This window comes from Glycine max, chromosome 18 (assembly GCF_000004515.6).
Source record: "Glycine max cultivar Williams 82 chromosome 18, Glycine_max_v4.0, whole genome shotgun sequence".
NCBI lineage: Eukaryota > Viridiplantae > Streptophyta > Magnoliopsida > Fabales > Fabaceae > Glycine > Glycine max.
Window position 1 is genome coordinate 2,958,635 of NC_038254.2, and position 11,389 is coordinate 2,970,023.

Genomic DNA, 11,389 nt, shown 5'->3' on the forward strand with positions numbered 1-11,389 from the left:
AAAATTAAATTGATGTAATTATGAAAGATAGAAAGAGGTAAGAAAAGTTTGAGATAAAATGAATGATGCGTTGAGAAAAAATAACGAAAAAGTAATACCATAGAAAGTATTGTAGAAATATATCGTATGAGTAATGTAATTACTAATACCATTATCTATTTCTTAGAACCTAAGCACCGACTAAAATCAGAGCCATAGAAAGTATTTTAGGTAATTTAAAAATAATTTCCTTCCTTAATCTACCAAGACGTATTTTAAAGGGAAAAAAATGATTAGTGTACTCATGAGAGTCAAAGCAAACAATATATCAAATGTACTAAGCCTAACAATGCAACAAACTGATGCTAGCTAGAATGAGGACTTAAACCACATGTGAGGGCTATCAAACCCTCTAACTCCCTTAAGCTAGATTGGAAAGCTATTGTTCTAGTACACACAAAAAAAAGTTTTTCATTGGTTAGCTTGGGAGCCAAAAGTACTTTATAAACACTCCTTTGACTCGTTGACGAGTCTTTAAAAACATAATCATAAAGGTTCACACAAGAAAGTAATATTCAAACTACAAGCTACAGAAAAAAATCACAAATTTATGGTCTAATACACTAATTATTTTAAAAAAGAAACTTGTTAATCACAAAAAAGTGAGAGCCAATATTCAGAAAACCACCAACTATGATAATCAAACTACAAGCAAGAGAAAAAAATATCTTTGAACTCATGGAAAATTTATTGATAGTATAAAACACCTATCAGAAAAATCAAATTAAGAAAATATTGTGATTATTTTTCAACAATTTTTTTCTATAAATTTTAAGTGAAAGAATAAAAGATAATCAAATATTCGTTATAATCACTTGATCATGACATATAAGGAAAGTTAACTCATTCTTCCTTTTTATAGAATTATTTTTCTTTATAATTTTTAACAGCATGGTTTCTATATAGTCTCTAGTTTTTTTTAAAAAAATTCTTTGTTTCTCTATATTTTTTTCATCTCAGAAACAACACAACAGTGAAGGGTCAATCTTACCTTTCTGTGGGGAGGTAACCTAAATAAAATATATAATTATCTTTTTGTTATTGTAATTTCAGTGAGAAAAATATAGAATAAGTGTCTACAAAGTACAAATTATAAATTCTCAATTATGAGTAGAATTACTAGTGTAACCAAACAAAAAAAAGTTGCTCCAAAACTAGGTACAAACTGCCTATTTGAAACCGGGGATGGCATTTTTCCTATCCCACCTCCCACGCATGCCTAATAGTATATTGCCATTTTTCTCACCTCAACTAAAGAATTCTTAAAGTCCTAAATTAAATTTAATTAAAAAAAGAGTTTCTGATCAGAAACTAGGTTAATAGAGAGAACGAAAAGGTAATTCAAAGTTGAAAGTCAAGGCAAATGGTGTGGCACTCAAGGAATAGTTCAAGAAAATGATTAAAATTATAATAAAATATTAAGAGATCGAAGTAAAGGTAGGTCCGAGGAAGATGATTTTGTGTAGAGTAGAACGTGGGAGAATAGTATCCGTTTCTCCGTGTTCAACGCTCGTCTATTAGTGCTGTATAGTTTGGTGTTGAAAATTGATTTTGAGTTTATAATAGACAAAAATGAAGGTGCAAACACACTTAGAAAATAATTTTTATATTTTATATTTTGTTTTTACATAAAAATTTAGAATTAATTCTAGATCTAAAGTTAATTTTAAATTAAAATAATTTTGAGCAATTTTTCGTTAGATTTAAAATTTTATAATAAATATTTAAATATAAATTATATTGTTTTAGAATGAACTTTATTATGATTCATTTAAAGCCGTACAAATGCAGACACATCAAGGGTCACGTCATGAATCGCCCCTCTTGTAGCTTCAAAGGGGTTACTTCACTGTTGCGGATTGTGATTGGCTACGAAGAACATTCTCATGCCTAAGGGCACATAACTGCTCCCAACCCTTTCTTCTCCTTCTTCTTCGAGTTTCGACTCCTACCGTTACCATAGCAATTTGCCTTCTCTCACCAGCTAAAAGCCAACATTTAATATAATAATGTATTCAAGGAACACACAAATAAATCAAATAAGTATGACGTAGAAAAAATAAGTTATAACAAATGAAAATAATTAATACAACAAAATACTGTAACATTAATTCCTTGAAGTTTTATTAAGCTACACATAATTATATTTTTTCGATTTTCCTACACTAATCTTTTTTTAAGTTAAAAACATTACATTGATACTCCGAGCGAGTGTAAAAATTTTAGATTTTTTTGAATTTAAAATTTATAAAATTTGTTTGGTTAACTTAACCATTTTTATAAAGTAGATAGTTCAATTTTTTTTTAAACAGATTGAATTTTTAGGTTTGGTTTGATTTAATTTAATTTGGTTATCCGTTTTCTTACTCATATGAATTGGTTATTTTAAAATACTGAATTGAATTAAACCAAATCTCTTTTTAAAAGCAGTTTAATTTATCAAATCATTTTTATAAAGTGGTTTAATTTGATTTTTTCATCTAAAATAGTTTTATTTTTTCAAAGAAGTTCAGTTCAATTTTGGATAATTTAGTTTGATTTGAATTTTTTTTTTTGCACACTCCCACTTATATATTTAAAAATATTACGATGATATTCTGTCAAATCTTAAGTTGACACCTCCTAAAAAAACATGAAAATAATAACTAAAAGAGAAAAAAATATTTGTATAATTACACAAAATCTTAAAAAAATTGTTCTAATTAATATTACGCTAGTTCGTTTTCTGATTACAAGCCCTACTGTTTTATCTTTGGCACGTCTTCAATCTTGATTGCCGGAATGAAAATACATTTTCTCGGATCAATGCACTTTCAATACAAGGAAGATTTTCTTGCAAAGGTTAAGAATGAAATTTGAAAATAAATAAATAAATAAATCTTTACATTAGCAACAAACTTCACATGAAAAAGTGCAGAAACATGAAATACCAACCTTACGAAAAAGCAGAAAGCACGGTCACGGTCACTCAGCTGCCGCCCACACTCACTTATTTAGTTAAGCATATCATTCCCTAACAGGCAAATAATATTCATGTGTTGAAATTTTTCGATGCTCTGTTTAGGAAACAAATTGTAATCAAATAATATATAGATAATATTTTTTGATAAATATTTATAAGAAAATAAAATAAATAAAATATTTTTCTGTAAGTTAAAATTATTTTATGCATAAATTAAAATAAGCTTTTAAAGAGGTTAATATGAGAAAACTTCTGTATATTAAAGAATGTATAAACTAAATTTTAACTTATTAAAAAATCTTATTATTTTTTTCTCATAAATATTTATCAATGTAGAAGTTTATTCAAATAGAACTTTAATCATAAATCATAGACACATTGCATAGACCGATTGTGAATAAGGACAAGCAGCGAATCCCTGAATCTTACACTAAACACTTGCTAGCAGAGGCTTCTGGCTCCTCTCTTTTACTAGTAGCTGTTGAGCCAAATTAAAGTCATTTCAAGCGCAAATCTCTGAAGATATATTTTATTGTGATTCAAGTTTTGTCTATTATATAGACTTCTCTCTTTTTTTTTTAATAAAAAGCAAACTAATTAAGAAAAAGGAATAGATATGAAGCATGCTATGATATATTTTGTAATTATTAAATGCATTTTTCTTAAAGAGATCGAGCTTCTATTCAACTTGATACGTACCATGAAATGATAAAAGATTGAGGGCTGTGGAACCCAGTTGATTTAAAAATGCATTATTAGTACTCAATACCACTTTCAGTGGCCTGGGGTATGCTTTATCTGGGCACATGGCAATTTATTCATAAAAATGAATGAACATATAAACAAAAAGATTTTTCTTAACTCAACACACAAGTAAACAGGTACAGCTAGTGTTAAGATCGATTTTTCAATGATGAGTTCTTCAATTTGATTCCCGTTGAGGGAAATGAAATCTTTTCCCTTAACTTCTACTATTGTATTGCAGAAAACAACATGTACTCGTAATTAAGTTTTATTTATTTCGCAAACAGGGCTGGTTTAGGGTATTTGTAAAGGCATTGAAACTTGAAAGCTAGCAAATCTTTTCTTTCACGTTTGGTTCATTGCGATGTGTGCAAATTAAGGTGCAAACACACACTTAAGACTATAACATTGTCTGATACTTTGTTTGATATGTAATATGTTTTTTTTTTAAAAAAAAATACATGTCTTTTTTATGGGAGATGGTTTCTCTCGAACCAGAAGAATTACTATAAATGATGAAACCCTTTCTCCAAATATTTAATACAATTGCATTTTCAATAGAACTAAGACTCAAACTCAAAAATATCTGTTAAATTAAAAGAATCCCTTGTCATATAATATGAAATATATGAATAGAATAAATATATTGTGGCAATATGGTACTTGCTTAAGTCACCTTACATAAAGAATGGAAATCTCCTAATTTTTAATCTGAGAATTATTGATAACACATTGTCATATATACTTATTTTAACATTTTTAATTAATTATTAATTGAAATTTATCGAATTAAGTTAACTTTATTTCTTATTTAAATATTTTATATACAATTTTATAAATTTAAACTAATGATAAAATATGTTAAAAAAACGATTCCTCTTAAGTTAATTGAAATTGATTCCAGTTGTTCATCCTGAGATTTTTCAACAGAAATCAATGGTTAGTTTTTAATCAAACTAAATATAATAATGTGTAAATGTTTCAATACTTATATATAGGGAACGTTTTTAATACAAAAAGTTCAGGAGAGAAAATGTTATTTCACGTTAAAGTTAAAACATGCCATAAGTCACACTTCGGGAGAATTGACATGGTTTGATTTTGCTTAATGTTCATAGCAGCAACTTCTTCCTCTTCTTCTTCTTCTTTTTTTTTTTTGACAAAAGCTACCACTTTAACTGATCGAGTGAGATGAAGTGAAAAAACGACCCCAACTCAAGGAATCTTATGCTTAACGCCATAAAAAGATTGCTTTTATAAATAAATATTTGGGTTGAACAATGACTTAGTCGAATAGATAAACCCAAAAGGAAACACGATCTCGGAATCTTACCTAGATAATGCGACATTTCGTTGCGTATTCAAGTACCGGGAATTTATATGAAGTGATTTATTTGATTCATCCATAATTTTTTTTATTACGTATAGGAAGGTTAAACACCATATATTCATTGTGACTGTCGATAGGAAAAGTTTAATGTCTTAAATAATTAAATCTCAATATATCAAATAATTAGTTTCTAAACATTCATTGATCAGAGATATCTCGCGTTCATTCCCAAAAACTGCATTAATGGCTAAGTATTACTACATTAGTTAGAATTTTAGATATATTTTATTAAAAAGATTTTGTTATCTACAAATAACAAATATTTTCATATTTTAATAAATAATTTATATTTTATTTATTTAATTAATGTCTTTTATATTTTGATGTTTTGTGAATGACTTCCCCTCCCCGTTGTCATTTTTTATATTTAAATAATTCAACGAATTATTTTTTTAAGAAAAACATATAGATTAATTATCATTTATTATTAATAATGATTGGAAATCAAATACTGAATGACAAAAAAAAAAATCAGCGCAAACGGGTGGTTACTTGATATCATTATCAATAAAGCTAGGAATAATAACAATATATATATACCTTCCAGTAAAAAAACAATACATACCTTTCTTAAAAAAAACAATATATACAATGCCTAAATAGTTTTTCAATTCCTTACCATTTGTGCTTTACAATATCATTTTTTTTATATTTAAATAAACCAACCTTTGATTTTTATTTTGAGAAAATAGCTTAATTATAATGCATATAGATTAAGAATTGAATGATTGAAAATCAAAGTCTGAACCAAAAAAAAAAAAAAAAAACACGGATAGCTACTTAATATCTCTTCGGTCCTAATTTTTAGACATTTCATAATTTAAACAACTCATTAACATCTTTTGTTTTTTTTATTATTTTTCTTCTTATCACATCATTATATCATTTATTATACTTATATTTTTCTATTTTTTTACTCTCTAGTTATTAACTAACATTGAAGTCTCCACAAATATTTATCCTATCTTTCCTGTCATGCTTGGAATCAAAAAAATATCAATGCCTATATAGCTTTACAATCCCTTATACACCGCTAAAGTTATTTAAAGTTAATTACTTTTTAAATTTGTCTAGTGGGTAGAGACGGATCAATTAAATATATAAGGGAGAAACAAAACAAATTTTAATATATGAAATTATATAAATTAATAAGTTACATAATTTATATTTTCAAATCAAAAACAATTTTTTTTTTGGAAATGATTTTAAAAAATTAATCAGTTCGTCCCCTCAATCCAATATTCCTTCAAATAAGTTTTTGTTCCTTGTATCAAAGGTAATTACCTAATTATGGCTCAAGCCAACACGCCTTGGAAAAAGCGGGGGGAAATATAAACTGATATCACATCACAAACCCTTATTATGTGAATGCGGAATGATTAAATGTCAATGATCAATAAAGCCTCAAGCACCGCCATTTAAAGGACTCGTAACAATATGACTAAACACCTTGTTACACTAGCAAAGAGAGACGTCAAGGACATTTTCACTATCCCTTGCTCCTGTTGTACTACGCTCTAAACGATCCTCATAGCTTTATCAAGCTGGTGATCAGACCAATATGTGAACAATTTTTCTAATCCCAAAAGCATGTCTGGGAAAGATTATAATCCTCCCATTTCAGTTGGTTTCTTGATCATAGATATTAGGGTTAATTTGGGCATGATGAAGATGTGATATGATTTGGGTTTAGGCCCAATCCATAACAATACCCATGCATACATTTAAAAAAATACTCCTCTAAATATCGAAGAAAATAAGAAAGTTTATCCAAATTTAGTTGTATAAAAAATATTTTCTATTGTAACATGACAGGCTTTGGCACGAGTTGTATTCACAACTTTCCATGCATACATTTTTTGCCGGTGAGTTCATATATTTCAGGTGGCATTTTAATTTTAATTTTATTTTTCAACACTCAAATGCATGGACTAGTCTTGTATATAGATTTTGTTATTATTATTATTATTATTATTATTATTATGGTGTTGATGATGAATGTTTTTCATCTTCAATGACTTAAGGCCAAAAATCATATATATTCTTATGATTGGCCAATACTTAATATATTTCATATATTGTAAATATGACTGTTCTAGATAGTTAATGTAATAAGATATATATATATATATGTATGTATAATTAGATCAGTATATCATAATTAGCATTCTTTTTTCCTTCTTATTTAATTTATTGTGGTACTTTCCTTCATTTTTGCTACTTTTAAATATTTTAATTTTACAATGGTTAAAACTGTGTGCCTGACTTTAGTAATTTTAAACATATAAGGCCTGTGAGCAGTATTGTTTATGGTTGTTACCGTGACAACGGATGCTGTAGTATTATTTTGTCGCGGGAACATGGTCGGTGATGACTAACGATGACAGATGTTAAAGATATTGAATAATATTTGCTTTCACAATATATTTATTTAATTTTATTCCGCGTGTAAATTAATATTCAGTGTCTAGTTTGAAACTTATCAGCAAAACTGGAATATATACTATAGACATCTTATTATTATGGGACTTGGTGTGTCTATCGCTTTAGAACATGGCATATTAAAACAAAACAATAACATTAACATTATTGTGAAAATGAGTGCTTTAAGACCCCCTTGTTATGATTGGAAAAGCCTAAATTAAAATAAAGCTTGGCCCCTCTTCTTATCCAAGAGATAATTAAAGTCAAAAATAATTTATTTATATACGTAAGTTTTCAGTAAAATAATTATTGGTATGATTCTATTAATCACTTGTAAGATTTTTTATATTTTTTCAACTGTTTTTTTGTCATTAAAATCTTTCAACTGAAAAATTAAAAAATTAATTTTCAAAATACAGAAATTCATTTAAGAGATTAATCTTTTATAATAAATGTTTTTTTTTTCAATATACACCTAATAAATAAATGTTCTTTCGTAACACACAAATTTATGAATGAAATATCTAACTCTACCATCTATACAATACCATATTGATTAGTATTATGCTTTAACAACTTAGTGTGCATACTTTTTTTTGGGTCAAAATATATAATGTAAATAAGAATATGACTAAGGGTATTACATATCACACGTGGAAATCTTCCACCTTAATGTAATAGTCATACAAGTATAGACAGGGCTATGGATGTGATTAACGAACATTGTTAGATATAAACTAATTATCCCAATTGGATATTAAAAATGAGAAGTATTTAAAAAACAGAAGACACAGAATACAAATTTGTTGATGAGGGTGTGAGAAAAGAGAAGAGTGCGTGAGTGAATTAGATGATGAGAAAACGTACATAGTGATTAAGAAATAAAAGGGGAATTTATTTATGTAGGGTGTAGCAGATTTGTGATAATCAAACTTAAGAATAGTCCAAAAGGAGCAAATTGGGGGGATCAATCAAAAGAAGGAAACCCTAGGGAAGGAGAAAAGGGCACACTTTGGCTGGGCCTGTCAATTTCCGGCCCCCACTTTGAAAAGGCTTGTAGAGGACGCAAAAACTTCCTCCAATCCCAAACGCCACCTCGTTCCTCTACTGGGTAAGTTTTCATTTTCCAAATTCACTCATTCTACCTATTATTCCGCTTCCATCTCTTTGAACATGGACCGGGTCAGATAGGTTTAAAGTTTTTGGTAAATTTGGTGCCTAAGATTACGATGGGTAACTGTTCTACGTGTTACATGCTCTCTCTCTCTCTCTCACTGACACATCTTAAGCACCAACCAATCTCCTTCCTTATTTATTACTTATAAGCATACACGCACGCACACTCACTCTCTCATCTCTACTTGACCACTCTCTCTATATATACACCACTAAACCCTTTCTTCGTTCTCAGTTATCTTCTTTCACTTCACTTAACCTAGCCTCCTTCCCATTCTGATTTGAGTTCTTGCTTTGCCTCTTAATTTTATTTTTCCTCTTAGCTTTCTTCGATCTTAACCTTTGAACAGTAATTGCTTGCTTTGTATACATTAATTACTATAGGTGGTACTTTGGCAGCTTTTCTATTGTATAGAGACTTATCAGTGAATAATACTACTATGTGGGTCTTGTGTTTGTTTTGTTGGCCTACATATACACATGGGAGTTGAGGAGCCTTTTAGGCCTTAGCCTTACATTAGTTGTCCCTCTTTCCTTGCCTTTACTTTTGCTTCATATATTGGATTTGATTAGATTTAGGGTTAGGGTTAGGGCTGTTCTATTCTCCTCCTCCTCCTTTTCTACTTCCTGATATGCTTCAATTCCTCCTCTCTCTCTCTCTCTCTTGAAGTTTTATGTTTTATGGCCAAGTGATCTTAATGGTGGTAACACAGAGAGACCTAATGAAGTCCTAAATAAACTAAAGAAATCAGTCACTGTTTGCCGGTGGAGCATCATCAAGATTCACAAGCTTTAGGGGCATTAATTTGTTTGAGGTGGTTCCTTATTGCTCCAAAACCAATTAGCCCTTTTGCTATGGGAATCTTGATGATGCTGCAGCAGCAATAAATGACTAATACTACTACCAGATATTGCTTGAGGAGGATCTCACTACTACACAACTGTGCTACAAGGCCAGGAGCAAAGGAGGTTATTTAATTAACTAAATAATTATGTTATTAATTTGTTTTCTAAATATTCAAGAAATTGGATTAGGTAATTACCAAGTTACAAGCCACTTTTGGATTTACCTTTATTAACTCTAGTAGCTGATAAATCATATATATCTTCAACATGGATGTGGTTGAGTACTACTTCAGGGTCCTTGTGGAAATTTTCAATCAAGTGCAGGTGAACCACGCGTTGAATGAGACATCATAGATAATGATGCCATTAATTGGCCTGTGTGGTATTGCACTTTCTTGTGCCATTTTGAGGTTTAATATTCAGTAACGATGGAGCTTAGTGCTCTTAGTACCTTTATGGAATTTGCAGTACTGCAAAACCCCTTCTCATCTGCAAAGCTCAGTAGGTATGTCTGTACGTTGATGGAACATTGTGTACTACAATGGATCATTGAATGCCTTTTACTTCATGGACATTCGGGGTCACTGTAGTATTTATCTTTTCTACTCTTCTGTTATATTATATACTCATATTATTAATCCCGTTAAAAAGTATTTTTTGTATATTCATTTTAATCTTGTGTGTCTATATATATATATATGTGTGTCCCTTAATTTCAGTTTTGGCATGAGCAGCAGCTTTTTACTTTTACACGATGTGTGTGGATTTTTGTTTATTTTTTTTGAAGGGGATGTGTTAGGAATATCAATATTAATATTATACACATATTTGCACTTTCAGTACTGCTCTTAATATTGTCAAGGAAAAATGTAGATTAGTTACTCCTCAGATTTATACCTCTCTTTTAACTGGATATGGTGCTGTTTTTACTTTCTTCATAAAGTAGCATATAACCAGCTTTATGTGTGAATTTGGCTCTTTTTTCTTATTGATATTGAAATGCTGCAAGATTTATTTCTCTGTTTTTTAGAACAAATTGTATGTAAATATATGTTTGAAACCATTTCTGGGATATAAGCACAGGATTGAGCTTGAGCACTAAGGTTAGGGTCATTTTGTCTGGTACTATCATTTCACATCACCAAACATAGAATTTAGACTTTAGATTAGCAAGACATTAGCTCCAATATTCATATGTTTGAAAACTAGAAGCTCCAATTTGTAATTACTTTCTCTTGCGGTATGGCTCTTTTTTCAAGCTGAGTTGGAAGGTAAGTTTAAATTACCTTTTTCTAGTATTATGTATATATTCTTTCACGAAAGACGTGTAAACACTTCCATTATGTTGCGTACTGTCCCCTTAATCGAATGAATGATGTTGGAGTTGTACCATGCATATTATGCTAAACTTATGCGTCAGATTTCTTTTGCCTTCACTAATCATATTAATTTTGTCAGAGCACCATATTCAACACTTTTGTCCAACGGGAAAAAAAAATAGGAAAATTTCTTTGGAAACAATAATTCATTGGCAACATTTAAAATTAAGCAGACCACACTCGTGGTTCAATATCATATTATGAGTCTTTTGTACGTAGTTGATCCGAATTGTATCATCAATCATATCTAAAATGGAACATATTCAAAACCGGATCCTATGTCAGTGATAGAACATATTCGAAAAAAGGAAACTTAAAAAACTGAAACAAAGCAAACTCGAGCAACATATTCGCGGTAAAGATCTAGAGGATCAATTTTCAAAATATCTTACAAATGATGACAGAGACTCCAACCAATGAACTATGTAT

The 11,389-nt window shown here is 29.4% G+C and overlaps 1 long non-coding RNA gene and 1 other non-coding gene across 2 annotated transcripts; one reads left to right on the plus strand and one right to left on the minus strand.

Moving 5' to 3' along the window:
- Positions 1-1,736: 1,736 nt before the first annotated feature.
- On the minus strand, positions 1,737-3,260 carry LOC121174023 (uncharacterized). Its single transcript, XR_005889688.1, has 2 exons — positions 2,974-3,260; positions 1,737-2,023 (listed from the first exon to the last, which is right to left on the minus strand). It is a non-coding gene; the product is annotated as an uncharacterized lncRNA (long non-coding RNA).
- Positions 3,261-9,480: 6,220 nt separating this feature from the next.
- Positions 9,481-9,633, plus strand: MIR172C (microRNA MIR172c). The gene has a single exon (NR_048656.1). It is a non-coding gene; the product is annotated as a microRNA MIR172c (primary transcript).
- Positions 9,634-11,389: the final 1,756 nt, after the last annotated feature.